This window comes from Megalops cyprinoides, chromosome 4 (genome assembly GCF_013368585.1).
Source record: "Megalops cyprinoides isolate fMegCyp1 chromosome 4, fMegCyp1.pri, whole genome shotgun sequence".
Lineage (NCBI taxonomy): Eukaryota > Metazoa > Chordata > Actinopteri > Elopiformes > Megalopidae > Megalops > Megalops cyprinoides.
In genome coordinates this window covers 45,119,119-45,130,432 of record NC_050586.1, presented here as the reverse complement: position 1 = coordinate 45,130,432, position 11,314 = coordinate 45,119,119, and positions in this window count along the sequence as shown.

Here is an 11,314-nt window from a genome sequence, read left to right as displayed (position 1 = left end):
TATTCAAGGTTTGTGGTTAACTGAAAACTCTGCCTCCCCCGAGGACCACGGTTTATCTTCGTCACATCACCTTTACTTGCTTTGTTAACTTCCTGGTAGAATCTGATGCACACCGGTAGGAATGACATGTTTCATGTGAAAAGAGGCATAACATAAATCATCGGAGATGAGCAGAATGAGACAATGTCAAAATAATATATAAAAAACACCATCTCATTGCGCTGACATATTGAAAATCCTTAAGTAGGGCATTAGCTCCTCCTATATGGCAGTGGGACTATTTTAGTGAAGGAATTTAAATACAAAACCACAAGAAAATGACACTGCAGATAAAACCAAAACATGTGCAACAGTAAAGTGAAATATTTTTAGTTAAATTCAAATGTTATATAAATTTAATATATTTAATACAAAATAATATAAAATGACATTGCTGTGTGAAACGAACAGAGTTTACAGCAGGACATGATTTAATACAAAAACAATGAGCTTCACACTTTTATCTTGTTCCTTAAGAAATGTTGGTGTGGCTTAGCACAGAATTTCCCTACATCCAGAAACACAGAGGCAGCAATTCTAGGATACAGGCCTGAGCCGGCCCGTGGCATAGGCGAATGCTAGGGGCGCCGTCCATCCATAGGGGCGCCCCAAATGAGGGAAGAAAAAAAAGTTCAAAATTTTTAACTCTTTTTTTTTCTAATACTATTTTAATACTATTATTTCAAAATATTACAAAAAAATCCCACAACAACATAACTACTATTTTCTGGGTTGCCCACAGCATCACCCCCATTCTTTGTTAGATTTACCTGATGGGGGTTGGGCAAGTTAATAGTGAGTGACACTGACCCTGAAACGTGATATATATATATATATATACAACCGCACCGTGGAACATTTATATAAACACAATACAAATGAGGCACACGACATATACACACACACACACACAGAGAGCAAGAGAGAGGTAATGTGATGAATGAATAGTTTATCCATTGCATAGTAATCATTGGAGCATAGTGTTACTAGCTTACTTAATAAATAGCTAGAGTTAACGTCAGTTACTCCCACCTTAAATTCATTAGGGAAAGTTGGAAAGACTATTCAGGTGTTTGGGGAATAACCTACATATAATTTTGAGAAATACACTTTTTCTTGCTTTCCGTTTTCCATCCCCTTTTGTAATTAATAGTTGTAACATAGGGCTGGGCAATAAAATGATAACAATAATTATCGCAATATAATTTTCCTCAATAGAAATATAACAAATGTTCCGATATAATTCATTTCCATACTTAGATGGCATCAGGGATGAAAATTAACTTTTTTGTCCACCTGCCACTATGGCTGGTGGATTCTAAAATCTACCAGCCACTTTTTATATGTAAGCATTATTGTGTACAATACAATGCCTATAAAAATATGTAAGAAAAGTATTTTTCTTGTACAAGACATGCACATGATTTTCCCAATCAGTACTTGTTATCAGAACTGATTATACAGTAATTAGGTGCTACCAATGATCATAGGAGAAAAAAATCTCTTTTGGACATAGAAAGTACCCTGTCCAAGGGTCATCTGCCAGGTTGTGAAATAACAGGAAATGAAGCGATTCAAAATGATGGTTAGCAAAATCTACCTTCAACTATAGGAATTTAAAGTACTTCAAGTTATTTCCTATGTTCAACTGAGCACTGGACCCACACAAAGAAAGTGTAAATTGCATCACACCATCCAAGGTGCTTTATAGAAAAGGATGTCCCCCAAAACAGTCAGAGAGAAAACGGTACTAAGGAGAGAAATTACCACTGTTCAGCTGTTAATGCATGTAGCCTAGCACACACATCTGACATCTTTTTTGGCCAGAAAACGTTGACCGGACTGACAGAAAGTAGCTGTTTTGTATTGCCATAACAAGTGAGCCGATCTCTAAGGTTAGCCAACATGCTAGCTTTTCCTAATGACTGCAATAAACACACACACTACCAGAAAAATTAGGATATGCCCTGTTTTACTCCACGAATAAATATGGTGATACGCAAAGTACAATCTTTGTTGTAACTGTCATGTCACATAGTTCACTATGTTCAAAGTCGATTTTAAAAAGCTCCTCTGCAGCTAGCCCTACCATCCATTCATGGGGAATGTCTCACTTGAGCTGCTCGTCACCTTGTAGTGCTAGACTAGGGGCTAGGTCAGCTGTTAAATAAAAGGTAGGGCGTTTACCCCTCAGAAGTTGAACTTTGTTTTCAACTTTAGAAGTGTTCTGAGCAACAGGAGAACACAAAACGCGGACAGAGTCGCATTAAAAAAAACCCTAGTGTGTCCTTGACACTTGTCTGCTTCATTATGTACCTACTAGCGCTAGCTGGAATCTTCAAAAAAGACGTCAAATGTGAACGCAACTTAGCCTACTAGCATAGCTAGCTTAGTAGCTAATGAGTATACAAGCATGTCGCGGTGTTCTCCACTGTCAGATTTTCGCCATCTCTCATTGAAAAAACGCTTCTTGGCCCTTGTTTCGTTGCACTGTCCTTTCGCTCCTGCATACTCTCCTCAGCGGTTCTTTTTACTCCGGTGATGTAACGCCACATTTTAAGCTAGCACTACCTCAGTAAATTCTATTCAGACAGTAACCTCTGACAGAAGTGATGCTTGACGTAGTTGCCGGCAACCTTTATTATTCATTCTCCACAACAAATAGTTCCAACCTAGAGTCGATAGTTGCCAAGTAACGGAGTAGCTACGTAGAGCAGTTAGGAGAACAAATCTCTCTATGGCTCTGAGCCTACCGTGTCACTGCAGCCACTTTGTGTCAGATAAGTTGTCAGAGAATCTATTTATCTGCATTAATTTATACATTTACATGTTGGGCTAATTTGCACATTCTCCCTGTTCCCTTTCCTCACTTGCTCAACGTAAGTCGCATTGCTGATTCAAACGCGGAGTAATAATTATTAGCAGTGAGGAGTCCGAGTGAATGGTCGTTCTCACTCACAGAGCGCCACTTCGGTCCAATCAGAAACATATCATTTTACCGGATCTAACTGTAGGGTTGTGGGAAGGGCATTGTCGTGCTTCTTGACCAAGGTATTAGATAATTCGATTGGATCTGACTGGAATGGACCTGTACCCACCACAGTGGCTGGTAAATTGACAAAATTCACCCGCCAGCACACAAATTTATCCGCATTTGGCGGGTGGCAGGTGCTAATTTGTATCCCTAGATGGCATGCACAGAAATGAATCACGAACTGCCAATCATGTCGCAGGAATGGAGGTAAACTTGCGCAGTTAGGTTGCACGGTGAGAGGTATAAATTCAGGCCAGCACGTGGTATTGTTTACAGAGGCAGTGGCTGAGAGGCTTGTAGTTGGAGTGGAATAAGGGAAATGAGCGACACCGAAGAAAAAGCCATGCCCATGATCAGCTCGAAGGACGAGGACATCGCTGACAAGAAAGGTCACTCAACTGTAGTAGTTTGGAGATATTTTGGCTATTTACAATCCGACAAAAAACTGTGTCGAAGTCACGTGCCATCAAAGACAGGCAACACCACAGATCTGTTTCATCATTTGAAACAATATCGCACGTTAGAACATGCAGAAAGTAAGAAATTACAGTCCCAAGCAAGTGTTGCTGGTGGACCCTCGACATGCACCAGGCCAGTACCCAGTGTGACTACCTAGCAGCAAACGATCGTATCAGCATTTTCTAGCACCGTGCCTTATGACAAAATAAATAAATAAACAAAAAACGAAAAGACACGAAAACATCTCAAATGCAATTGCATAAAGACATGCTTCCCATTAGCACTGTCGAAAATGAGGGATTCAAGAAGTTTATCAGCTGTCACAGGGCAGCTTTAAAACTTGAGACTGTATACAGACTTGTCTTTCTTGCCCGTAACTTGTAGGGTAATGGCTTTGCTTGTTTAAACCTTGTACAGAAAATACTGACCACAGTTGAGATTTTTCTTTTGTCTATTTATTTTGTTTACATTGTCAGCTAAAACACAATGTTTCAAACCGTCTGTACAAAGGGTTTGGCATGCTACCAGAATTAAGATTTCTTTGTCTATTTATTGTTTTATTTATTGACATTATCCTTTAAAACACTTTGCAGTCTGAGCCATCTTATATGTGTGCTGTATCACACTGCAGCACTTAATTTTTCTATTAAGAGATTTATTTTGTTGAGGAAAAAGGACTGAAAAAGGATTTTACTTAATTTTACTCATGCATATTTTGATGTTGAAGAAAGATCTAATCATTATAATTGTTCTGAATGTTCTACCTCGTATTTGTGAATGCTGTTTGGCAAGTGTTTGTCATGTTCTGACCATAAAGAATAGTTTAAAACCACAATTAATTGTGGTGGTGGAATTGGCTGCGATGCAAGGGGCACCAGCTAAAATCTTGCCTAGGGCACCAAATTCGTCAGGGCCAGCTCTGATACAGGCTGACGTAACCTCAGATACGATTCAGTCTATCTTTGGAAAGAGGTCTTTCAGTCGTAATGACTACTATTTTAAGCAATAACTTCAAGAGTACTTCCAGAGAAATTCTGCATTTGTGGGCCACATTAAAACTATCAAAGCATATTTGCTTAAACTATTTTTTAATCAAAATAAAAACAATGAAAATCAAAGTTTCAGCATTTTATTCAGACTGAAAAAAGATTACCCTAAACTGTTTCATCCCACCTGTGAAAAAATATACAACACCTATGGCTTAACACTTTGCATTACACTGCATGTGCAATCAAATAGTGATTCAAGAGAAACAAGTAACATATATTATACGAAGTGCAATTTAATAATGGAGCACTCAACAAGGGTCAAGGTATGGAACACAAAAATACACAAAAATAAAGAATTTGCTAATTTTACATTACCCAGAAGGCATAAGGCAGCTATCCCTTTGTCATAATTGAGGCTAGAGATCAAGTGCTTCTTCCTCTGAAAACATGGCTTTCATTTATTCAGCAGGAGACTGCTCTTGCTTTAGATATCACTGATTTATAAAGATGCTTCTATACAAAAATATCATACAGTATCTTTTTCATAAATTAAGGTATGCACCTTGTAGCGAAGGGCGAGAGCAGTCGCCCCGCCCGGCCTTGAACCCGGGTCTACGGGGTACCAACCATGCGACTTTGACCGCGACGCCAAAGAGCCAGGCTCGTTGGTATGGCAGTCAGAGCGCATACTCAACCGTAGTGACAGCACTCCGTCACACACCTACATACAATACATTAATATACTCATTAATTACTTTGTTACATTTGAAAATGTTTCACCTTGGGAGCAGATTCACTTTTTCTGTATACTCAAATAGCAGCTGTTCAAAGATACATAAAAAAAAAAAAATCCTGGGTAACAATTTTTGCTTTATCTTGGATCCAACAGTACCACTTCCCATTTATTGTTTTTGTAAGCAGGATAATACCTGTACTCATATATTTAAGTACAGCCACAAAGATTTTAAGTTGAAAAGATGTGACAATACCCAAATCCTTGTGGCAAACCAGGAGCACAAAATGTCAAACAATAGTTAATTTTTTTAAGAAAACAGATTAAGACTGTGCAATACCATACATTTTAGCGATATACTATTGTGGCGAAAACTGATAGAAGGGAGTTGGATAAAAACAACCCGCTATAACTTAAACTACGCCACCCTTGCTTATAGGGGCAAGGGACCCTCGCGATTACTAAGACTGGATTCCCAGGACAAGTCCCCAAATAAGTTCAAGTTTTGGGTTGAACTGCCTTTGCAACTATCCAGCGATCACACAAATGACAGTACTTCTCGACGTCCCGTCTCATATAGGGCCAAAAGCACCTTTCCCTCACCAGACTCATGGTCCTCCCTATGCCCTGATGACCATGTTCATCATGAAGGTTCCGCAGCACCTCAGCCTGTAAACACTGTGGCAGGAGGAGCTGGAAGACCTCCCTGCCTTGCCCAGGTATACAGATATGACGGTACAGCACGCCTTCCTTCGAATGAATTCTGGGCCGCTGCTGGACTAATTTCCAATCTCCCACCTGTTCGGTGGCCTGCTCCTGTTTGGAAGGCAAAGACACACCCTCCCAGAAACGCAGAATTGGGCCAATTACAGGATCTGCCACCTGCAATGCTCTCAAACCTGCTTTCTGGCGCATGGGAAGGGCGTTTATTACCAAGCTGGATGCAGGGGGCAAACTAATGCCTAGGGCTTCTGGGCTATGCAGCTGGGCCTCTGGTGGAACACTCACACCAGGTGACACAGCGGAGATGTGCTCAGGAGCGTGCTGACATGACAGTGTATCTGCATAATTGTTTGCTGACCCTGGATGGTATTTAACTTCAAAATTGAACAACACCAATTCTGATACCCAACATGGTTCAACTGCACTAAGTTTTGCTGTTTGCAAATAACTAAGTGGCTTATTAACTGTAAACACTGTAAATTTTGCTCCCAACAGATGCTCCTTAAATTTGTCAGTGACTGCCCATTTGAGGGCTGACAGCTCCAGTTTACAGGAGCTGTAATTTGACATATTTCTCTCCATAGGCCTGAGACCCCTGCTAGTGAAGGCAATAGGATTTCTCTGCCCTTCCTGCTCCTCAGAGAGAACTGCCCCGAGCCCAGAATGACTTGCGTAAATCTCCAGTATAAACGGCTTAGAAAAGTCTGCATACCCTAGCACTGGGGCCTTAATTAGGTGATCTTTTAGAGCCTGAAAACTTTGCTCACACTCTTCATCCCACTGATCCCCAGTAATGCCATTACCACGAGCCCTTGATTTGCGTCGACTCCCCTCCACCTCTGCAACTAGGTGGTGTAAAGGGGCTGCAAACCTAGCAAACCCTTCTACAAAGTGGCGATAATATGATGCAAAGCCCAAAAAGGGCCGAAGTTCTCAAACAGTGGTAGGTCACTTCCACTGGGATACTGTGCTTATCTTGTCTGGGTCAGTAGCTACACCCTCTGCCAAAATAACATGCCCCAAATATTTGACTTCTTGCTGGAAAAAATGACACTTATTTAACTTCAATTTCAGATTGTACCCTTGCAAGTGAGTCAAAACTAATTCAATACACTGCAAGTGGTCAGCAAAGGAGGAAGAAGAAATAACTATGTCATCAAGATACAACAATAAGGACTGAAAACCCTGATCTCCAAAAATACGCTCCATCGGCCTCTGAAACGTACTGGGTGCATTACAGAGGCCGAAGGGCATCCTGTTGAACTCGAAAAGCCCAAAGGGTGCGCAAAAAGCGGTCTTGGCCTTATCCTTTTCTGCTACTGGCACCTGATTGTACCCACTGGCGAGATCTAATGTTGAAAACCACTTAGCGCCCATCAGGGCATCTAGAGACTCTTCTATGCATGGTAATGAGTAAGCATCTTTCCTAGTTTTAGCATTCAAGAGCCTGTAGTCCACACACCTTAACCTTATATCACTGCATTTCTTTTGAACCACAACAATTGGGGAAGAATAGGGGCTTGGTCTGACAATACCCTGATCCAGCAGCCCCTGAATATGGGCTTTTACCTGTTCATATTGGGAGGGGGGTAATTGTCTATAGCACTGGCAAACTGGGATGTTGTCCATCAATGGTATCTCATGCTTCACCAAACTGACAATAGGGCCCTAGAGACAAGCAATCCAGGAGGGAGATAACTTTCCGCTACCAGGGGTTCCAACAACACTAAAGGGAGAGTAACATGAGGAGAGCTGGGACACACTGCAAAGATTAACTTCAAGGAACTGGCAGGGATACACACTGAAGGGCCCTGAACTGTAACCTTACCTAAATGGCCCCTTTCAAGAAGGTTGTCAATGCTCTGACATTCAGATAAAGCCTGCTTCCAGCTCTTACCAGCAGTAGCTCGCTATAACAGCCACAGATTATGGTCATTCCTAGTAAACCAGGCACAATATGCTTTTGTTGTTTAGTGGAAGATTCACAGGGGTCCTTAACAAGTAAGACTCCCATCCTTGGGAGAACTTTCCCCAAAACTTCTACGTCACTTCTACGACAACCAGCACAGGGATTTTCTAGGCTGTTGGCTGCTTTTAATTTCAGCCGGTTACACTGCTGCAGCTGCCCTGCCCCCCTTGATTGAAAATGTTGCTCAAAAAAGTCTTCCGTGATGGTTGTAACCATGGACCCTGTATCTAATAAACAACCCCTCATAGAAACTCTAACTACAAGATAATCCCCGGTGAACTGGGACGAGCATTCTGGTCTATTGTTGCTTGAGCCCAAAAGACCCCCTTCTGGTGCCTAGCTCCCTACACCAGAGGATAGACCACTCGCCTTATGTTGTCAATCTTAAGAAAGTAGTTGTTCCGTTGTCCTCGGCATAGCTTCACTGACAGGTGGTGGAAAACCTTTCTGTTGCGGCATGTTCCATCTAGTTTGTCTTGAACGGACTTTTCCGACCACAAACTCAGGATCAATGGCGTTTCCGCCTCTGACCAATTTGATCTTTTTAAGTCTTTTCCGGACGTATTATTGTTGTTTTAAGTTAGCTAGCTTGCTCTAACTACCCAGCAAACTTGCTCAACCTGCGTTGTGTAGAATACTCTGTCCCAACCCGGGTCTGCTTTCCGTTAGCACATTAGATGTAGTTTATTTAGCTGCATAAGGGGTCAGCAATCACAATGTTTGGGAAGGGCATTTAGACAATCTGGTCCTCCTAAATGAAATACATTTAAATGTAGGCTAATGTATGTATATATAAATGTATTGTTAAATGTACTGTATGTAATTATATCATATTAAAATTTTTGCCATGAAAGCGTGCTTCGCGGTCAATTGACAAAACAAAAGTAAATAAAAGTTACAATTTAAGTTAAATGGTTGCAAAAACGCGATTTCTAGTGCAGTTTATGTATATTACTTCTAGCGAACGATATACAGAACATGCCATATGATAATAATATAATTTTAATAGGCTAACTTTCATTGCGGACCCGCTATTTGCCTGACCTACCCACAGCAGTCTCTCTTCCTGCTGCAGATTACTCACAATCCATTTCATACAGCACATAATGAATATAAAATAAAAGTCGCTGAACCCATTTGTGCAGGACTTAACATTTAATATGTGAACTGATTAACCCTGTTACACTAGGTAGCTACTTTTAACATCTAAATGTTGCCGGTTTTGGTTAGTAGTAGTTACAACGTTCACATACTGTACTGTAATGACGTGACGAAAGGTCCATTGTTTACTTAAGCCCCGTTTCACACTGGCATCTTTTAGCCCCGTGTTTAGTCGATTTTCAGGGGATAACTCCGCAAACTCAGGGCTAACCCTGCTCCAGAGCAGGGCCAGCAAACCCTAGGCTAAAGTTGGGGTTATCCCACTTTGGAATGTGCCAGGATTGTGCCAGTGTGAAAGCTTTCTTAGCCTGGGGCTAACAGCTCCCTTAGCCTGGGGCTAAGAAGGTTCTAAGAATGCTCTTGCCCTGGGCTAAGTGCAGTGTGAAAAGCCTGTAAGGGAGCTCTGGAAAACTCTCCTACCCCACATCACAAGCACAAAGCCAATGTCTGACTTGTGTTGGCAATGTCAGAAAAATAATTACCGGGTATGAATTTTGTTTTATGTTCTGTTTAATGTCTTTGTTTCATTCCGTGCATTATATTATGCTTCTCGTGTTTTCTGCCTTGTAGGATAATAGAATCATATGCTGTTCTATCTCTAGGTATGCAGAAGTGCCAATCTTCCAGAGGCTGTGAAATGTGCCAAGGTGAAGAAACAAGAATTACATCTGCAGCTTGTGGCTTCTGAGAGGGCACTCTACAAGTCCATGGTTGCTGACAGCAAGGCTATCTGTAAAGAACAGGGACTGTCTTTGGGAGGCAGTATTCAACCAGCCAGCCGTGACATCAGGATCCACTATTCTTTTGATTTTGCACAGCAGGTTCACTTTCCATCAGATCCCCTTCAGCCAGGCCCTATGTACTTCCTGACTCCTAGGAAGTGTGGACTGTTTGGTGTGTGCTGTGAAGGCATACCACAGCAAGTCACATATCTTGTGGATGAAGGGATGGCAAGCAGCAAAGGCAGCAATGCAGTCATCAATTACTTACACCACTTCTTTGCTGACTTCGGCCTTGGGGAGACAAAGGTTGACCTGCACTGTGACAACTGCAGCGGCCAGAACAAGAACAAATTTGTGCTGTGGTACTGTGCTTGGCGCACACTGCACAAACTCCATCGCAATTTGGACCTTCATTTTCTAATAGCCGGACATACAAAGTTCAGTTGTGACTGGTGTTTTGGACTCATAAAGCAGCGCTTCAGGAAGACCCGTGTGAGCACACTGGCGGATATTGCTGAGGTTGTGAAGAACAGCACAATCTCGGGAGTAAACATCCCTCAGATGGTTGGTAAGGAGAATGGAACAGTGCTTGTTCCGAGTTACAAGTGGCAGGAGCATCTGACACCATATTTCAGACCACTGCCACACATCAAAAAGTACCAGCACTTCAGGTATGTTTTGCCAGTGTGTTACCGCTTTCCCATTATTTCCCGTTGTTTTGTTGTAATTCTGATCACCTCCTTGTTATTAACATTTTACTTATTCTCCTCTCACAGCATTGATGCAGACCACCCAGGTGTGGTTGTGGCCAAGGAGCATTTTAGAGGTGAGGAGATTAGATTCCAGCTGCTCCGGAATACCCATGTCCTTCCTCCAAGGGATGGACTACCTGTACAACCAACACCTGGACTAGATACTGCCAGACAGAGGTATCTGTTTGAGAAGATCAGAGACTTTTGTGATGACTCCGCCAAGGATACAACGTGTCCTCCACCACAACCACCACCAGGCAAAGCACAAACAGCATTGCGAATATAAATCTGTAATTTAGTGTTTCTGGATGTACTGTACTTTGTATTTTATGTCATGTATGTTGTGAAATTGTTTTAGCATTTCAATAAAAGTTTCTTATTCACAAATTCAGAGTATCATAGCTCTTCTTTCATGTACTAAACTCCATGTAGTCCTCCCAGGTAGTCCTCCAACTATTCAAATGCAAATGAACACCCACAATGAACAATGGCAAGGATTTTCCAACCATCAGCAGCCATTAGTCCTCCAGGCTTTCATAGTCAGTTGCATACTCGGATAGCTTGTCTGTCACAGCCGGGTAGGTGAGAATGACAGCAAAAGAGAAAAGGGCTGATTTCTCAGAAGTGTGGTTTGCAAAGTCATGATGTTCTATTGAGCATTACGGCCAAAATATTTGGTCAATCTTGGCAAGTGATGCTTCATTTTGTAGCTCTGAATCTGTAATTTATTATC